This window comes from Gracilinanus agilis, chromosome 4 (genome assembly GCF_016433145.1).
Source record: "Gracilinanus agilis isolate LMUSP501 chromosome 4, AgileGrace, whole genome shotgun sequence".
Classification (NCBI taxonomy): Eukaryota; Metazoa; Chordata; class Mammalia; order Didelphimorphia; family Didelphidae; genus Gracilinanus; species Gracilinanus agilis.
Window position 1 is genome coordinate 40,311,880 of NC_058133.1, and position 21,249 is coordinate 40,333,128.

Consider the following 21,249-nt stretch of genomic DNA (forward strand, 5'->3'; position numbering starts at 1 on the left):
TTCCTTCCTTCCTTCCTTCCTTCCTTCCTTCCTTCCTTCCTTCCTTCCTTCCTTCCTTCCTTCCTTCCTCCCTCCCTCTCTGTCTCTGTCTCTCTGTCTCTCTCTCTGTCTCTCTCTGTCTCTCTGTCTCTGTCTGTCTGTCTGTCTGTCTCTACCTTAACTATGCCTGTGAAAGGTAGATGAAGAAGATCCACTCTCACGAGAGGAATGCTCACCATTTGTCCGAGGAACCCACACTGGGCATGTACTTAACCCCACAACCATCAGGAATGAGTCACTTCTCAGCTACCATATCTTCAAACTAATGAACATTGAACTTGGTAAAATCCTATTTCTTGTAAATATGGATCTTCTGGCAGCCGGGGAACTAGAACTTGGCCCTATGAAAAGCTTCAACCACATGTTCTTTATTCTGGACCTTGGTTCCCATCGACAAGATAATTTGACCAATGTGTACATAAGCCATAGAGCCCTGGGGCTTTCCCCAAGGCAGTCCACATGCCAGTCTGCAGCCTATCAGCCCTGGTGCATGATTGATACAGATGACATGAAAAGGATGTAGCTGCACACGAATATGAAAGCAATCTTTGCCTCAGCTCTTCACCATGTACTTGGCACAGATCAGAGAAGCCTCCAGGGCTTCCAATGACAGCTGTTCATATTCATCTGACACCATGTGGCCACACAATGGAAATTCATCCACTTTTGCTTTCTTTCTATCAAGATTGAAGATTCTGATTTTGGAATCAGGAATTTCCCTGCAGATCCAGGGCTTTGGGTGTGGCTTGTTTCTAGGACCTTTAACCAAGGGTGGAAAGATGGCCCATGGCTCTGGCACCAGCAGGGGCTGTATCTGCAGGGAGAGAAGGAATACAAGGGAGATTTGGGGGTGGAAGCACTAGAAGAGGGGCTGTGGGACCTGACACACTCACCTTGCCACAGGGAAAGGGTCCTCATATACTTTAAATCTGGTCTCAGATATTTACTAGCTGTGTGACCTTGGGAAAGTCACTTAGCCTCTGCCTCAGTTTCCTCAACTGAAAAAATGGGGACAAAAATAGCATCTCTCGGGATTCTCATGAAGATTAAATTCCATAATATATGTAAAGCACTTAGTAGAGTGCCTGGTACATAATAGCCTGTCCTAGACTTCTGGGGGGATATTTGTGCCAACTATTCTTATTCTACCACCTTAGTAAACTTGCTTTTAAAAAATTAATTAGCTGGCTGACTAATATCAACTGATAGTCATAGCAGGAAACACATTGATAGGGACTTGTGGGCTACAGTATTAAAAACAAAACAAAACAACAAAGCCTGCAATTCTTCAAGGCTAACCCTAGACCCCTGACTAGAGCCCTAAGAGGATATAAGAGCCTTATTTATTCATTTTTATTAATAAATCTCTTACCTTCTGTCTTAGAGGAGATACTAAGTATTTGTAAGACTAGGCAAGAAGGGTTAAGTGACTTGCCCAGGATCATACAGCTAGGAAGTGTCTGAGGCTAAATTTGAACTCAAATCCTTCAAACTCAAGGCCTGGCTCTTTGTCTACTGTGTTATCTAGGTGCCCCTAAAATTACTCTTTTTAGGTTCAGCCTATCAGTCTAGCCTATCTATATTTTGGGATCTCATTTCTATGTCATCCAATATGCACTGGGATCTCCAAAGTCTTAGTACTATTCTAAATTATTTTAAGCCATTAAAGTTTTAAGCCATTTAAGCTATTAAAGCTTAAAACCATGCTAAAATTTTTGGGCCAACCTGTCTTTTAATCTGATATCCTAACTTTGTGTCATCTATAAACTTGATAACATGCCATCTATTCCTTCATATAGGTCATTAATAAAAATGTTTGGCAGAAAAATAGGCTCATGCATGGAGCTCTAAGCACTCTAGTATAGACCTTTAGGAAGTTAACTCTGATCCATGAATCAATATTCTTTCAGTCTAGTCATTTACTCTCTTTCGTACCTGCTCAAATACTCTTCAGCTCATACTAGTCCATATTCTGATACTGTTAGTGAGACTGTCAAATACCTTGTTGAATTCCATTATACTCTACTTGTATATATACTCCAATGTAGCCTGGCATGACTTTTTTTTTTTAATTCAAAGATATTTTATTTTCCCATTTACAGGTAGCAATCATTTTCAGTGTACCTTTCCCCAAATGACAAGATCCAAACTATCTTCCTCCCTCCCTTTCCTCCCCTCACTCAGAGAATCAATCTCTCTCAGAGAAGCAATTTGATCTGGATTGTACATGTATTATCACTGGCATGACTTTTTAAATCCCAGCTGTTTTCCTTTTCCAAATGCTCAGAAACTATCCCTTTAAAAATAATAATACTCCTAAGCTACTATCCTAGATTCCATTGCAACTGATGAGTTGTGGCTTAAGAACATGGCTTATAACTTAGCTATTCTGATCAAGACAATTATCCAAGATAATTACAAAAGACCCAGGATGAAAGCTGCTATCCATTTCCAGAGAGAGAAATGAAGAAATCTAAAATCAGATTGAAGCATACTTTTTTTTAAACTTTCTTTTGCAACATGGTTAATATAGAAATATATTTTACATGACTTCACACTTATAATCAATATCAAATTGCTTTCCTTCCCAAGGGGAAGGAGAAAATTTGGAACCCACAATTAAAAAAAATTATTTATTTAGAATATTTTCTCCCAGTTACATGATTCATGTTCTTTCCCTCCTGTCTTCCCTCTCCCCTCCCAGAACTCACAAGCAATTCCACTGGGCTATACATGTATCATTGTTCAAAACCTATTTCCATATTATTCATATTTGCAACAGAGTGATCATTTAAAGTCAAAATCCCCAATCATATCCCCATTGAACCGTGTTATCGATCATATGTTTTTCTTCTGTATTTCTACTTCCACAGTTCTTTCACTGCATGTGGATAGTGTGGAGCTCATCATTTTCAAAGATTAATGTTCAATTTTTTAACTCATAATTGGAAAATGTTAATGAAATTCTCTCTCTTTCTGTATTAGTTCCAAGGCACAAAAGAGTGATAAGTGCTAGGCAATTTTGGTTAAGTGACATGCCCAGGGTCATATAGCTAGGAAATGTCTGGCCAGATTTGAACCCAGGAGCTCCCATCTTTAGGCCTGGCTCTCTATCCAATGAGCCACTTAGTTACCCCAAAGTAAATAAAAAATATTTTTAAAAAATAATATGAGGGATGCAACTGGGTGGCTCAGTGGATTGAGAGTCAAGCAAGCCTATGGGAGGTCCTAGGTTCCAATGTGACCTCACATACTTCCTAGCTGTGTGACCCTGGGCAAATCACTTAACCCCATTGCCTAACCCTTACTGCTTTTCCACCTTGGAACCAATACACAATATTGATTCTAAGATAGAAGGTGAGGGTTTAAAAAAAAAAAAAGTATATGACTTTTATATCCCCTTAAGGCTCTAGTTAGGGATTTAGAGTTACCTCTGAAGGATTGGAGGTTTAAAAAAAAGTTCACAAGTCTCCATCAGTGTGCTTCCTGCCATAATTATCAGTTGATATGAGTAAGACAATTCGTGTTTTTTTTTTTTTTTTAAAGGACAGTTGGCACAAATCCCCCAAAAGTCTGGGACCTACTCTCTCATGAGGGGGGGAAAGTAGGCTCAGTTTAAGGAAGCATATGTGGCAAAGGGGTAACTAATTGCTCCTGGAAATCCTTTTGCTGGATTCCTCAAAATGTTCTCTTTTGGCCTTGGTAGCTATTTTTCTGGGTTCTTTATTTGCTCATCTTATCTAGTCAGTTTTCAGCTCCTTATTCAGACACTGCAACTAACTGCTGCTCTCTTGGGGAAGATGCTGGGAAACTAATGGAGAGATAGTAAGACCAAAAATTATCCCTATCCTTCAAAGCTTGCAGTATCTTCCTCCTGCCTAGTATCCTCCACTAGGCTGAGATTGAGTTGTTCTTCTACACCCAAACCTTATTCTTTCTCATAACTTGGCTGGAAACTTTCTCCTCCAAGTCATTATTTCCCAGGTTTTGATGGACCCCCAAAAGTCCAGTTAACCAATCCAAATACATATTGAAACTTGGGAGGGGTCTAGCCCCTGTTACACCTAGTAAACAATTAGGTTTTTACCTGATAAATGTAGCTGGGTGTAGTATCTTATCACTTAGGGATAATCACCTTGATTGATCCACTCTCCCTTTTCCATTTCAATGGCCACTGATGGCCTATTGTAGAAACAACTCCATCCCTTCAGACCAATCTCTGTCTCAACTAGTTAATCAGATTGGAGAAACCTTGTGCCAAATCCCAAAAGATAGCCTGTATATTCTGCCTTTTATTATGGGTATCTGTTCAGATATTTTATCTCCTCCATTTGCTTATAAGCTGCCTGAAGGCAGATACTATGTTTTGTTTCGCCCTTGTATCCTTTGGGAAAGCTTGCTAGTAGTAGGTACTTTATAAATATCTGTTAAACTGAATTAAATTGAAGGAACATATCCTTGAAATTTCGTTACTTGTTAGAGTCCTTTTGCCTTTAGGATAGGAACATAAGATTTATAGGCTAAATCAGGGCTTCTTAACCTACCAGCCATAGATAGCTTTTAAAGGTTCTATGAATTTGGATCAGAAAAATTACATCTCTATTTTCACTGACCCTTAGATTCCTTTGTAATGCTATGTATTGTTTTTAACACATTTCAAAACATTATTCTGAGAAGGGGTCTGTTACCAGATTTTCAAAAAAATTTTCCAAAAAAATGTGTCCATGTTACAAAAAAGGTTAAGAACTCCCCACCTAAAGGGATTTTAGCAGTCATCTAGTTTGAACACCTTCATTTTGCAGATGAGGAAGCAAGGACATGACTTATCTCCAGGCATAATTATTTCCTGGGTCCTGAAATATAAACCCTAAATTTTAAAGTGTTGACAACAGGATAAATCACTGAGTAGGATCCAGAAATTCCAGTGTGATGTTAAAAGTGTGAAGCTTACAGCCAGAAGAAAAGGTAGTGAAGACTTAGTTTGTATTAATAGAAGCATGGCAGCTAGGTGGAGCAGTGGATTGAATGCCACGTAGAATGCTTAGAGCCAGGAAGTCTTGAGTTTGAATGTGATCTCAGATCCTTACTGAGTTGTGTGACTCTGGGTAAGTCTCTTAAACGTCTTTGCCTTAGTTTCCTTATATGTTAAATGAACTAGAAAAGAAAATGGCAAACCCCTCTAGTTTCTTTGCCAATAAAACCCCAAGTGGGGTTAATGAAGAGTTGGCCATGACTAAAACAAATGAGCCACCACAACAAAAATAACATGGAGAAGAAAGCAAGTGGCAATGCTTCTAACTCTGCCCAGCTCAGAACACATCTGGCTTCAGTATTGGGAGTCTCATTTCAGGAAAGATCTTTTAAAACAATTTATCCAGAGAAAGATTATCAGGAAGATAAAGGGACTTGAAGCCAGGCCATATAAGAATGGGTTGAAAAAACACAGAATGTTTATTTGACTTAAAGGAGAGAAGGCTGATAGGATACAAGATCCCTGCCTATAAATGCCTGAAATGTCATCATAATAATTATAACAGCTACCATTTGTATAGGTTTTATGTTTTTAAAGCACTTTACATAATGATGTCTCATTTTCTCATCTGTGAAATAAGGTAGAGTTGGACTAAGGTCCCTTCTAGCTCCACATTTATGATGCTATTAACATTTGAGCCACATAACAATCCCTTGAGATTTACCACAGCTTAATTATTATCCCCATTTTGTGGATGAAAAAGCTGAAATTCATTGAGGTCTGTGGTTCCATAGCTAGTAAGTTTATCCTGGTGATATTCAATCCCAGGGTTCTCTTGATTATAAGTTCCATGTTCTTTCTACTATATTATACTGTCATATTGAAGAGGGATTTGCTTTCTTCTGCCACAGGGAGGCAGATTTCAGATCAATACAGAGAAGGACTTCTTTATAATTGCAGCTATCCCAAAAGGGAATACACTGTTCCAGAAGCCATATGTTTGCTGATGCTAGAGTTCTCTGAGCAGAGGCAAGATGGCCATTTGTCAAGAATTCTGTAAGGGGGATTCATACTTCAGATAGAGGTTTTAGAACAAATGGTTTCTGCCATCATTTCCAATTTGGAGATTCTTTTATTCTTTGAAATCTGAGTCCTATTCTCAGTCTGATCTGGTAACTCTATTGCCAAATAGAGTGAAAGTGAAATAACTTCCCTTGCCAGCTGCTCCTTCATGACTTCAATCCTATATCACTATTGACATTTCAAACGGAGGATCTCACAGACAATTCAAACTTAACATGTCCAGAAAAGAACTTATTATCTTATCTCCCTCCCCCCACTCCAAACCTGAATGTCTTTATTTCTAGGGTGCTACTATTCTTCTGGTCACCTACATTTGTAACCTTAGACTCATGAGTCAGGGATGATTTCTGTTTTTTCCCCTTTATATCCCTAGAGCTTAGTACAATGCTTCACACACACACACACACACACACACACACACACACACACACACACACAGCAACTGCTAAATAAAGGTTTGTTGATCTTATGGACACAATCAGTTGTCAAATTCCACCCTTTCTACCTTAAGAGCGTCTCTCAATCCAATTCCTACTTACTTTTCAGACTGTATAGATATTTGTTGTTCAGTTATTTTTCTTCATGACTCTGTTAGGGGTTTTCTTGGCAAAGATACTGGAATTTGCCATTGCCTTCTCCAACTCATTTTACAGATGAGGAAACTGAGGCAAACAGGGTTATGTGACTTATCCAGGGTCACAGAGCTGGTAAATGTCTGAGACCAGATTTGAAGTCAGGAAGACTCATCTTCTTGATTCCAGGCCCAGCACTCTATTTATTGCACTGCCTAGCGTTCCCATATATGTACACATCCACACATATGTAAGACACATGTACACATATACATATGTGTGCATGATGTGTATATATACATATACACACAATATGACTATATTGGTCTATTTCCTCCTAGAAGAATACCTTCCAGATGGCATGTACTGAAAAAATGTTTGTTAAATGGAGGAATTTGCAAATTAATTCATTCAGTCCTCTAAATATTTTTTAAATAATATCTCTCACCTCCTTGCTTTCCTTGCCTCCTTCAATGCCTCATATGGTTACTCTGTTTAGATTCCATATCACCTCCTTCCTTCTGGTTACTTGACATCTATTGTTGCAGTCACATTAGCTTTTTTTTTTGGTCAGATCTTCACACTTCACTTGTAAAATGAAGAAGCTGAACCTGATGGCCTCCAAAGTGCTTTCCAGAGCAGTCGTTGGTTCTGGAAAGATAGACCAGTGGATCACTATCTCTGCCTGGTCATACTAGGCTGGAAAGGAAAAAAAGGAAGGAAGAAAACAAGCATTCATTTTATTCATTTTTTTGAATTTGGAAACTAATTAAATTAATTAATTTACAAGCATTTATTTATTGGATATTATATGCCAGGTACTGTGCTAAAATGCTTTACAAATATCATCTCATTTGTTCTATGCAACAATCCCAATAGAAGTATGTGCTATTATTAGCTCTGTTTACATTTGGGAAAACTAAGTCAGACTAAGGTTCAGTCACTTTCCTGAGTCACATAGCTAAAAAGTGTCAGACTGGACTTGAGCTCAGGTCTTCCTGACTCCAAGCTCAGTGCTTCATCCATTGTGCTACTTAGCAGTTTCTAAGGCTTTAAGTGAAATTCTGGTGATGAACTGAGGACTGGATGTTGCCTGAGGACTCCCTTTCTAAAGTTAGAGAGGTTCATTACCACATTGATTTTAGGGTGATGAATTTTTCAGCCATAGTAATTTTTGAATATCTAAAAAGTCATAGCAGGGTTGGGATGTGTGCCAATGGAGGGAGCACCTATAGTACAGAAATCATGGATCTTTGAACCTAGGAGTCCTGGAACCAAACTCAGAAGCTTCAATCAATTCCACCTTGTCCTGAGAAGTTTATAGACCTCCATGGTGGCTACTGAAACTGTTGAGAAGAGAGAGGGAACAATGAGCAATTTCTTTAACTACTCAAGTTTTCTTTGGGGATTTTCTATTCCAATCACCACTTCAGGAAAGATAGCATTCCACCCATTTAGTTACTCTTTGGTGGCAGAGAATGATTCATCTTGTTATTTACATTCCTAATTACATTGTTGTTTTGAAATCTTAATTAAATGTTCTTTTCCCTTTATCTTTGCTATTGGATTAGTGTCTATTGCATGGCCTGGTAATAAAGAGTGTTCTACTAGATGGGGGCTTGAGCTATGATTTGCATAATGAATAGCCCCAATGAACCTGGGAAAGTATCTAAGAGTTCCAGAGCCAAAGTTCCCAGAGCTTTCAAGGACCCAGTTATTTTAAACCCATATCTTTCTCTTCTTTCTCACTGCCAGCCTCATTTAGTCCCTTATCACTTCTTGCTGAGATGGCTGCAACAGTCTTCTAATTGATCTTTCTGTCTTTAGTATAGTTTCCCTTCAATCTGTCTTGCACAGCATAGATAAATTAGCCTCACCAAATTGCAGTTTTGATAATATCAGTCCCCAGAAAAACTGGCAGTGACTTTCCACTGCTTACATAAAAAAAAAAAAAAAAATCAATGCTCCCTATAATGTCCACAGTAGGTACTTTACTGTACTCTATTTCCTGTAAAATGAACACAAGCCCTGCCTTAAAATGAAAACATTTCAAAGTCTGAGTCCAACCTATTTCTTACAATAATGATGACTCACAACTATATAACACTGTATGACTAACAGCTATATAACTGTCGTTTACAAAAACAACACCATGAAGGGTAGTTTCATTAACCACCATTTTATAGATGATGAAACTGAGATACCCAAAGATTGTCATTTTTTGTTATTTCAGTTGTTATTTTTGTTATTTCAGTTGTTTTGGTGTGTCTGACTCTTTGTGACCCCATATTTTCTTGGTAAAGATATGGAATGGTTTGCTATTTCCTTTTCCAGATCATTTTACAGATGAGGAAGCTGAGGCAAACAAAGTTTAAGTGACTTACCTAGGGTCAAACAGCTAGTCTGAGGCCAGATTTAAACTTACATCTTTCTGACTGCAGGACCACCATTATACAGCTAATAGCCAATAAGGGCAGATTTTGCATTTTTATGCAAGTCTTCTGACTCTTGGATCATGTCATTAACTTAGAGAAGAGAAGGCTCAGGGAAGTATAATTATCTTCAAGTATTTGAAGGGCCTGTAGGTAGAAGAGGGATCAGATTTGTTTATAGCCCAAAAGGCAGAATTTGGAACAAGGGTTGAAGTTGCAAAGAAGCAAATTTGGACTTGGTTTAAAAAAAAGTTTCTAACATTTAGAACTATTCAAAAGGGGAATGGGTTGCCCTGTGTAATAGTGAGGTTCCTCTCATTAAAGGTCTTCAAGAAAGGCTGGATGGCCATTTATTAGGATGGGTGAAGATTCTTTGTCAGGTACAGATTGCCCCCTCCAACTTTAAATGTTTGGTGGTGTGGTTTTCTAACACCATAATTGGCTGGCCAAGAATAGGCATTATTGGGGTGTGGGGGTGATGAGCAGTTCAGTTTGGCTGGAGTGTAAATTACGTGAGGCTGAATAGTTCGAGAAAAGGCTGGAAAGTTAGGAAATGATGAAGCTAGTTAATGGAGGAAGAATAGCCCTTGAATGACAGGATTCCATGGGGAACTGCTGAAAACTTCTAAGGTGAAGAATGAAATGATCAAATGGATTAATTAAAAATGTAGCAGTGGAATGGAGAATGCATTGGAGAGGAAAGGATTTTAAGAATGGAAATCATTTAAAAAGTCCATTTATTGTGATAATTCAGACAAAAAGAGGTCATAAGAGTGGTTGCCCTGGAAGTGAAAGGAAAGAAAGAGAATGGAAAGGTAGGATAAGTTTTGGCAACTGATGTAGGGGACAAAGATGAAGAGTTAAAAATGACCTCCAGGTTTTAAAGCTGATTGGTTATGAAGATTATATGTGATCAACAGAAAGGGAACTTAAGGGAAAAGGTAGATATTTTGGAGGGAGGTGATGTTGAATTCAAAAGACACTGGAAGATTATCTAGGTGGAGAAATTGAACAGTCGGTAGGAAAAAGGAGCCTGGTTCCCTGGAGAGAGGCTAAGGCTATAGATATAGGTTTAGGATTTGCAAGGAGAGATGTGATTATTTTGCTCTTCGGGGAAGTCTTCATCATTATGAATCCTATCCATCCTATAAGCCCTGACTTAAGTCTTATTTCCTTAAATCTTTTCTTGACTTTCCAGTCAATGGTGTTGTTTCCTGCCCCTGAAATCTTCCCAAAGATTTTGTTCTACTGTTGGAGCTTGTCTTATGCTTCCTTGAATCTTAAGTGAGAACAAAGTCCTCTCATGCCTCATCATGGCAGAATGCAACCACTGGTCTCTTGATGGCTGTGCTAATAGGACACAGGCTCTCTTGGGACCTACCAAACTAGTGGGAAGGGCCTTCGGTATGGGTTCAACAATGGACCAATTGCAGGGCTGCTCTTCTGAACTAGGACCGACTGAGGTCAGTCCTCTGATAGTTTATGTTCAATATTGATGAAAATATTTCAACAGTTACCCAGAAAAGATCTAGTTCACCATAGCAGGAGAAGGATATTCAACAAGGATATTCACATTTAACTGAGGGAAGCTCCCTTGCCTGAGTTGCTCATTCTTTTCCATCAGCCAACCATCAGGGAGAGCACTGGCCATTGCTTATGGCCTTTTTATGTTTAAGTGACCAGGGAGTGATGTCAATAGCCACACCTTTAGTCCCCCTGAGCCAATCTAGTCTCCAAGTTGATCGTTGGACGGATCTTTTTCAGCACCAGCAATTGTCAAAGATAAAACTGAGTTGTAGAGTAGTTTCGATCTGGGATTATGGATGAACTCCCAAAGCCAATGAAAGCATAGATGCTTGAAACATGGAAGTCTTGCCAGTTAGTTATCTTTTAATGAGTGATGAAATGTAGCATTTTGTAGTGGATAGAGCATTGGCCTTGGAGTCAGGAAGTCTAGGTTCAAAACTTGCCTTGGACACTTATTAGCTGTATAATCCTAAGTCACTTCATTTTTCTGTTCTTCAGTTTTCTTAACTGCAAAATGAAGGCATTGCATTCAATGGCCTCCAGTCCCTTCCATATACATCCAGAATCCTAAATATTCATTCTACTTCTCTAATTAGACTATAAGCTCCTAGAAAGCAGGCATCAAATTCACTCCTATAGATCTCTTTGTTTCTGCAGTAACCAGAATAATATCTTGAACATAATAAACTTCCAACATTTATTTATTGAGTAAAGGGGAGAAAGATGCTTCCTTTTTCCTTTTTTTAACCCAAATCTCTGTACTTTGAAAAATCAAGTTTCTCTCTTCTGTCTTGTTATTAGGGCCCCCTCCTTCTCATCCAACACTTTCCTGCCTTGTTCTCTGCTGCATTCTTTTAGGACTGACATGAGGTGAATACTGAATGGTGGCAGCTGGGTCTCTGAATGGCTAGTGCCAGGAGAAATGGAAGGAAGCAAAGAAAGCTCTAAGAAAGATGTATTCCAACTCTTGCTTTATAGAGTTCATGCTTTTGCCCACTGTTTGTCCCAGCACTAAGCAGAGTGCCCCCAGTGCTTGGCACAAAGTCTGCGACATAGTAAGGCTTAATAAATGTTTGTTGATTGATTGATTGCAAGGATCAAGGATTGCTACCTGTTCTTTGGAGGAAAAGAGAAAACAGAAACTTGGTCAGAGGGGATTGAAGTAACGAGGGCACAGAAAAACCAAGTAATTATCATAGAAAAGAACATGAGTTGTAGAAGCATAGACAAAAACAATAAATATATTGGATGAAAAATAAATCAAAGTCAAAGGCATCAGAAATGAATATGATTCAGATTTTTTTTTACAAGAAACTGTGACTAGTTTTGTCTTTGAGAAACACAATGATATGAAAAGCATAATAAAAATAATGAATACAGAAGGGTATATAATATGGTCAACTAGGGAGATGTCGAGGATGACTTTTGCACTAATTATTAAGTGGCCCATCTCTCATTTTCAGTTCAAACTAAACTCCCATAAAATCCCTGTGTAAGGACTGCTGGAGAAGGCGCTAGGAGCATATTCAAGCACCAAAGTCACTATGGAAATAGGAGGAACAAAGGAAAATTCTTAAAAGTCTCTGGGTAAAGATAAAAGGAGAAGAGAATAAAGAGGATCTCACAGCAGGGATGTATGACAGATCCCCAAATCAGGAAGTCAGAGAAGATGAAGTGGAACAAAGTCCAATCTTTCAATCCAGGGAGATGGGAGAGAGATTTCAGCTACCCAGTTAACTTTTAGATAACTCAGTCAGGAGGAGAGAGCATTGAACAGAACTTGAAACATAGTAAGGATAAGTTTTATTCTCTCAGTAAATGATGCGAGAAGAGTAAAGAGAATTGAAAATGGGCCTGAGTCATAAAGATTTTATAGAAAGCCTGGGTATCTTAAGTTGCCTAGCCAATAGGAACCACCCTAAAAGAGCAAAGGGATAAGTGTGTGAATTGCTTCAAAACTTTAGACTATGAATCTGATGGATAAATAGTTAAAAACATTTTTTTTAAAAAGCTAGTCACTTAAGGAACCAGAAAAAGGTAAAACCTCTTTTTTAAGGTAAGACCCAGACCCAGACGTATTGCAACTCAATTCTCTTATTTAATAGAAAGACTCATAAAGAAACATTTGCTAAATATGAATTTCTAGGAACAAAAGTTATAAATGTTATACCATTATAAATACTCATTTCTTAATGAATGAATGAATGAGTGAATGGAAAAAAAGCATTTATTAAGCTCCTGCTACATGCTGAGTACTATGCTAGATGTTGGGAACACCAATACAAAAGTGAGGCAATAGGAACTTATGTTTTTATAGGGGCAGTTGGTACAGTGGACAGAGCACTGGCCCTGGAGTTAGGAAGACTCCTCTTCCTGAGTTCAAATCTGGCTTCAGACACTTATTAGCTATGTGATCCTGGACAAATCACTTAATCCTGTTTGCCTCAGTTCCCTCATCTGTTAAAAAATATGAGCTGGACAAGGAAATGGCAAACCACTTTAGTATCTTTGCTAAGAAGTCCCCAAATCGGGTCATTAAGAGTCAGACATGATTAAAAATGAATGAATGGGGGCAGCTGGGTAGCTCAGTGGAGTGAGAGTCAATCCTAGAGACAGGAGGTCCTAGGTTCAAACCCGGCCTCAGCCACTTCCCAGCTGTGTGACCCTGGGCAAGTCACTTGACCCCCATTGCCCACCCTTACCAATCTTCCACCTATGAGACAATACACCAAAGTACAAGGGTTTAAAAAAAATGAATGAATGACAACAAAAATTTTTTAGAGAGAAACAACAAATTTTGGGGAACGGTGACCAAGAAAAGAGCTTTTGTTCTGGTGAATCACAAAGATAGCCAGTGGAAAGCAATCAATTGTAATAACCTTTATAAAGTCAATGGTAGTACTGATTTGATCACTGTTCTCAAAGATACTTGAAAAAAAATTTTGGGTAGTTGTATGAGAAGTGAGGCATTGTAGGAGGCTGATTAAATATAGTGGATTAGATGTATTTTCCTCGGGAATGAACATACTTTTAAGTTTAATCTGCATCATTAATTTTTTCTCCATCACTTTCTTAAGTCTAGACAATCAACAAAACAATAAATCAAGTCTTGAATTATTATTGTGTTTGCTCAGGTGTAAATGTCACATTGAAAATTTAATAACCAGCTCTTTCAGCTTTTTGAGGAGATTCTAGTGCATCCCTAGTTACTCACAATCAGGATAGCTCAAACCCAGAGCAGAACTTCAAAACTCAGCGGATTAACTCTGACACCTTGTTCTCTGGATGCCTGTTGTTTCCTTAATAAAGTAATGAGTGATTTTCTAGAAGAGATTTAGGATGGCTACATCCATAGGTAGGCATCCTCAGCTCTGACTGTTGACATCTATAGTTTTTAAACTTGGAACTTTCCCCAAAGGACACTTACAATAGCCTGCCTTTAGGAAGGTCTAAAAAGGCCTTTAGGAAGGTCTAGAAAGGATGTGCTGTGACTAGGTCTGTGTCCCAAAGAGATTTTAAGAAAAGGAAAAGGAACTGTTTGTACAAGAATATTTATAGCAGCTCTTTTTGTGATAGTAATGAATTGGAAACTGAGAGGATGTCCATCAATTGAGGAATGGCTGAACAGGTTGTGGTATATGATTATATGGAATACTATTGTTTTATAAGAAACTAAGATCAGCATGATTTCAGAAAAACCTGGGAAGTCTTACATGAACAGATGCAAAGAGAAATGAGCAGACCCAGGAGAATATTGTACATAGAAATTGCAATATTGTATGATGAACAACTGTGAACGACCTAGCTCTTCTCAGCAACAAAGTGATCACAGAGAATTTCAACGGATTCATAATGAAAAATGCCATCCATTTCCATAGAAGAACTGATGGGGTCTGAATGCAGACTGAAAATACTATATTTCACTTTCTTCATTTTTTTGGTCAAGTTTTTTTTTTTTCCAGAAAATGACTAATATGGAAAAATGTTTTACATGATCGCACAAGTAAATGTATATGAGATTGCTTACCCTCTCAAGGAGTGGGGAGAGGAGGAAGGGAGAGAATTTGGAACTCCAAATAAAAAAAGAACATTAAAAATTGCTTTAACAGGTAAAAATGGGAGAAAATTAAATTATTTTAAAAGAATGAAAGGGGTTACTGAATTTCTAAACAGAAACTGAATTCTATTTAACAGACATTTAATAAGCAACTACTACATTTTTGTCACTGTGCTAAATATATATACAAAGATAAAAACAAAAGCAATCTCTACCCTCTGGGATTCTACTGCAGGGATCGGCAACCTTTTTGGCCGTGAGAGCCATAAACGCCACATTTTTTAAAATGTAATTTCATGAGAGCCGTACAGTGCTCACAGTGCCGCTCCTGTAACAGTGCCTGAAAAAAAATTGACTTTATGGCTCCTGCAGAAAGAGCCATATCTGGCCCTCAAAAGAGCCAGATATGGCTCAAGAACCATATGTTACCGACCCCTAGGGGACAAACAGCTATTCTCATTTATCATTTATTTTTATAATTTATAGTTTAATTTCTAATTTAAATTTATCAATTGAGCAATGAAAAGAAGAAACAGATTTCAATTGCAACATGAGAGATTTAGGTTATATATATGGAAGGATTTCCTGACAGTGAGAGCTGTTAAGCATGGGATAGTTATTGAGAGAGATATACCACATAAGTAAATATACCAAATTAATTGTTGACTATAGGGTGGTGGGGAAGGGAGGGAAAGAACATGAATCATGCAACCATGGAAAAATATCCTAAATTAATTAATTAAATAAATTTCAATTAAAAAAAAAGAAAGACTGGAAAGGTAGGAGGGGCCCATGGAATAAAGGAATTTAAAAGCCAAACAGGATTTTATACTTTATCTTTTTTTTTTTCTTAAAGGGACTTTTAAATTAAAAAAAGGAACTACTGGAGTTTCTTGCATGGTGGTAGTAATGGAGGGGACCCATCAGATCTTTGCTTTAGGAAGAACATTTTGGCAGCAAATTGGACAGTGGCCTAGGGTAGGGAGAGACTAGTATCAGGGAGACCAACCAGCAAGTTATTTCCAGAGTCCAAGAAGGGTGTACTAAGGGCCTTTACCAAGATGGCAGCAATATCACTTCACCTAGTTGCTTCAGTTTCCTTATCAGTAAAACGTTAAGGATGGATTTGATGACCTCTAAGGAGGTGCTTAATCAATGTTTATTAAATTGAATTTAATGAATTCTGGGCAGTGGAAACAGAGACATAAAAGAAAATGGCGCCTGGGGAGCCATCCCAAGACTGAGAAGGGCCCTTATTCCCTGTGCCCATGTCAGAAACTTGAGCTAAGACTTTTAAATAAAATCTTTCACTTGAGCTGTACAAGTGAAAAAAAAAAAAAAAAAGACCATCAGGGGCTGGTGGAGGACACAGAGAAGAGCCACAGACATGATTAAGTGGTAGGATCTGGGATTACAAATCAGGCTAGAGAAGAAAGGGCTCAGGGCTATTACAAGGCCACATGGGACAATCTGCCTCATTACTTTACATTCACACTGTCTATGAAGGACTCCTGCCCAGAGGACGCCAAACCGCTGTTCTCAATATCAACTGAGCGATGAAAAGAGGAAACAGATTTCAATTGTGGCATGAGAGATTTAGGTTATCTATATGGAAGGATTTCCTGACAGTGAGGGCTGTTAAGCATGGGATGGTTATTGAGAGAGATGCGAGAAGCCTCTCCTCTGGAGGTCTTTCAGAGTAACACAACTCCTCATCTCCTGTGGGATGCTGTTAAGTGAGAGGCTCACTGAACCTGGGGAGAAGAGTCGGACGAACCCAACGAGTGAAAGCCAGTGTGCTAAACTTAGAGCTAGGACACCTGGGTTCAAATCCTGTTCCAAGAAGTACTTACCAGTTGGACCAATTTGGGCCAGATGGATGACTTTGGAGAGCCTCGGTTTCTTTTTTTTTCTGTAAAACGAAAATAGGAAAAAGTGTCCCTGGTTATCTCCCAGGGATGAGAGGAAAACACTTTTTGAGAACTCATGCTGTAAATGTGAGTTATTATCATAATTCCTCAAAGCCTTTTCTATAAGCATAGGAAAATGTTTTTTTTTTTTTTTAATAAAAAAACAATGCACACACAGATTGCATACTAATAAATTTAGGGGAGAAAAACAGTCATCTGACTGATTTCAATACTTCCAGGGTCTGTGATTTTGTGGATAGATGTGGGTGTCAGACCCTCTATAACTTAGAAGATGGTCTTTGAGAGTTTCTGACTTCAAAAAATTCATCACTGATGGGCGACTGTTGATGAATCTCTCCAGGCAAAAGCATAGACAATAGATAATTAAGAGTCTGTGGTAGGGGTGCCTAGGTGGCTCAGTGGATAGAGAGCCAGGTCTGGAGTCAGGTAGGACCTGGGTTCAAAACCTATCTTAGACACTTTCTATCTGTGTGACCCTGGGCAAGTCACTTAATCCCAATTGCCTAGCCCTTATTATTCTTCTGATTTGGAACTAATACTTAGTATTAATTCTAAGATAGAAGGTAGGAATTATTTTTAAAAAAGAGTCTGCTATGTTAGTATCAATTCCGAAGGTAAGAATTAAAAAAAAAAAAGTCTGTTATGTTCCAACATTCTTCTAGAGGTTAAGGGTAAAAAGACAAAAATAAAATAGTTCCTGCCTTCAGGGAGCTTACATTCTGGTAGGGGGGGATGGCATGCCAATCAATCAATTAATAAACATTTATTAAGCAGCTGCTCTGTGCCAGGCACTGTGCTAAGTACTAGCATTGCATACGGATAAGTGTTCACAAAATATAAATAAAATAAAAATGTTAAATTTTTTAATTATTAAAAAAAAAATTTTTTTTAAGGGAGGCATTAGCCACATTCTCTTGAGGGCCGGTAGTTGGAGTCTTTCCAGGTTATACAATCTGCCAGTATTTGTATGCTGTATCCTTAGAGAACCAGGGCCACTCTCACCCTACAATGGGAAGACATTTACGGTTTCAAAAGAAATGCAAATTGTCAAATTATATCTAACATTTATATAGTGCTTACTAGGTACCAGGTCCTGTGCTAAGCATTTGTAAATATTACCTCATTTGATCCTTGCAACAATCCTAGGGAATATTATTATCCCTATTTTACAAATGAGAAAACTGAAGCAAATGGAAGTTAAGTGACCTGCTCAGGGTCACATAGCTAGGGAATGTCTAAGTGTTTTTTTTTTTTAAGCCTTTACCTTCTGTTTTAGTATTAATTCTAAGACAGAAGAGTAGCAAGGGCTAGGCAATCAGTTAAGTGACTAGTCCAAGGTCATATAGCTAGGAAGTATCTGAGGCCAGATTTGGAAGCAGGTCCTCCCAGTTCCAGGTCTGGTACTCTATCCTCTGTGCTACCCAGGTGCCCCAGGTCTGAGGTTTTTATTTGAATTCAGGTCTTCCAGACTCTAGGATTGGCACTCTTTCCACTATACCACCTAGCTGTCTCCAATGAAGATGGTGTGGCAAATTTGAGTAGGGAATGATGACTGAGGAGCTATTCATTCCCGAACAAAAAGAAAAAATAGAAACAGAAAAAAATACAAAAAAGTAGGGCAAGGCCTAAAAAGTAGTATTAATTATTATTATTTGATATTATTTATTATTATTTCTCAAAAATTATTTTAAAAATAACTTTTTTTTAAAACCCTAACCTTCCATCTTAGAATCAATAATGCGTATTGGTTCCAAGGCAGAAGAGTGGCAAGGGCTAGGCAATGGGGGTTAAGTGACTTGTCCAGGGTCATACAGCTAGGAAGTATCTGAGGTCAGATTTGAACCCTGGACCTCCTGTCTCTGTGCCTGGCCCTCAATCTACTGAGTTACCCAGCTGTCCCCTTAAAAATAACTTTAATTCCCCATTTGAAAATTTCCTTATCTGAAGACTTTTAAGTGGGTAAATAAATAGGGAGACAATATTGATGAGAAGACCAAAGTTCAAATCCTACTTCTTACCCATATTTGCTGTGTGACCTTGGGCACCTAGGTGTCTCCCAGATTTCAAGCTCCAGAGCTATGCGAGTAGTGGGCTCACACTTCGTGAAATCCCAGGTCTGGATCACAGGGATAAAAAAGTAAGTAGAAGACTTTGGCGAAGTCCCTTAACTTCTTGGGATCCAAGTCTCTGCATTTGTGAAATGAGGAGATTGGTTTCGACCAATGGTGCCCAACTCAAATAGCAATGGATCCCTAAGAGCACTCGCTGATTTAGAAAACCACAAATTAATATTAACTAGATTGTATTGTATTTTTATTTACCTTTAAACATTTCTAATTGCATTTAATGTAATTTGGGCCATGCTGGGGTATGTGGCTGGCCTCATGGAGTAATAGGCTGCCATGACACTTATGGGTTTGATGACTTTCAATGGCCCTTCTAACTCAATTTCTTCTTTGTGTGCAGAAATGGCTTTAAGTCAGATTTTGAGGGAGCCAATGAAGCCATTGTGAGAATGCTAGGTTATACCACCTTTATCATGTAACACCCCTTTCCTGTCAGTCATTCATTTATGCCTTCGCTCACCAATTAAGTATTTGTTGAGGGCTACTATGTACAGGTAGACCAGCTAGGTGGCATAGTGGATAAAGCACTGGGTCTAGAATCAAGAAGATTCTTCTTTATGAGTTCAAAACTGGCCTCAGACAAATTACTAGCTGTGTGAATCTGAGCAAATCATTTAATCCTGTTGGCCTCAGTGATCTCATCTGTAAAATGAGCTGAGAAGAAAATGGAAAACCACTCAAATATCTTTGCCAAGAAAACCCCAAATGGGGTCATGAAGAGTGGGACATGATTGAAAATAACTGAACAACAACAGCAACACTATGCATAAGGCATTGCACTTGGTCTGTGGGAAATATAAAAATAGATAAGACACAGACCTTATTCTGGATGAATTCCCACTTGAGTAGAGGACACACACACACACACATATATATACATTTATATGTATATAATGGTATATATAAATGCATATGAATATATATACACACAAACTATTAATTCAAGGCAGAAAGTGATAAGTTCTTTTTAAGAATTAGGAATAGATAGTTGTGTTTCTTTCCTTTTCTTTTTCTTTTTCTTTTCTCTTCTCTCCCTCTCTTCTCTTCTCTTCTCTTCTCTTCTCTTCTCTTCTCTTCTCTTCTCTTCTCTTCTCTTCCCTTCTCTTCTTTTGTCTTCTCTTGTCTTCTCTTTGATCCTCTTCTCTTTGATTCTCTTTTCTTTTCTTTCTTTTTTTTACTGGAGGCACAAAGAGTATTTCTAGTTGGAATAGAGAGCAAGGAAAGCTTTGTGTTGAGGTAGGGAGGGTAGCACCAGAATTTTAAATGCTGTATAGGATTTCAATAGTTCAGTGAAGCCAATGAGCTTTTATTAAGCACCTACTATGTGTCTGACAAAGGTGGTAAATGCTGGGATTACAAAGAGAGAGAAAACAAAGAAACAAGTCAACCAATCCTTAGTTCCAGGCAGAAGATCATTGTCCAGTGAGGGAGCTAACAGGAAAATATTGTAAAATATAAAATCCTATGGCCAGGATAAATTGGAGATGATGTCTGAGAGAAGGTGCCAGCAATTAAGGAGGACCAAGAAAGTCTTCTTGCAGAAGTTGGGACTTTAGCTGGGACTTGAGGGAAACTGGGGAACCTAAGAGGTGGGAGGAGGGAGAATATACCCAAAATGAGGGGTCAGGCAGGAAAAGAGTTAGAAGATGGGGTGTCATGTCGGAGGAAGAGCCAGGAGGTCAGCATCATAGGATAGAAGATTATGTGGAAGAGAGTAGGGTGTAAGGAGAATGAATAGAGGGAGCAGCTGGGTAGTGGAATGGATAGAAAATCAGCCCTGTAGTTATGAGGTCCTGGGTTCAAATCCCATCTCAGATACTTCCTAGCTGTGTGAACCTGGGCAATTCACTTGACCCCCCCATTGCCTAGCCCTTACTGCTTTTTCTCTCTTGGAACTGATACATGGAATTGATTCTAAGACAGAAGGTAATGATTAAAAAAAAGAAAAATGAATGGATAGACAGATAGGAAAGACCCAGGTTATAAAGGGCTTTAAATGTCAAACATTTCTGCCCTTTGTTTGTATCCCTAGGGCACAGTGCCTGGTATATAGCAAGTACTTAACAAATACTTATTGATTAGCTGAAATAATGAAATGGCTTTTCTAATCTCTTCAAACCTCTATTTCTCTGGGCTACATAGAAGATTCTGATCAAGGCATTGTTAAAGGAAATGACGTTTATGTTATAACTCTCTTAGAGGGCATAGGGTGGGTAATGTTTAGTTTCTGAGTTTGGACTCTTGGCAACTTCTCTCTGTAACCCTGGTGACACCCTCTGTCACCAGGAATCTGTCAGGAATCTCAGGTTCATGTTTACTGGTTTACTTGAGGGTCAAGGTCTACCTAGTTTGGAGTCCCACCCAGAATTTCTGGGATTCCAGCACTACCTAGTCACAATGTAGGTAATCACCTTTCTTCCTTTCTTCCTTCTTCCTTCTTCTTCATTTTCTCTCTTTCTCTCTTTCCCTCTTCCTTCCTTCATTTTTTCTTCTTTCTTCCTCCCTCCCTC

General features: G+C 38.5%; 1 pseudogene; it reads right to left on the minus strand.

Annotated features, from left to right (window-relative positions):
• Positions 1-211: 211 nt before the first annotated feature.
• The window catches only part of LOC123245850, a 175,919-nt pseudogene continuing 154,881 nt past the window's right edge, over positions 212-21,249 (minus strand).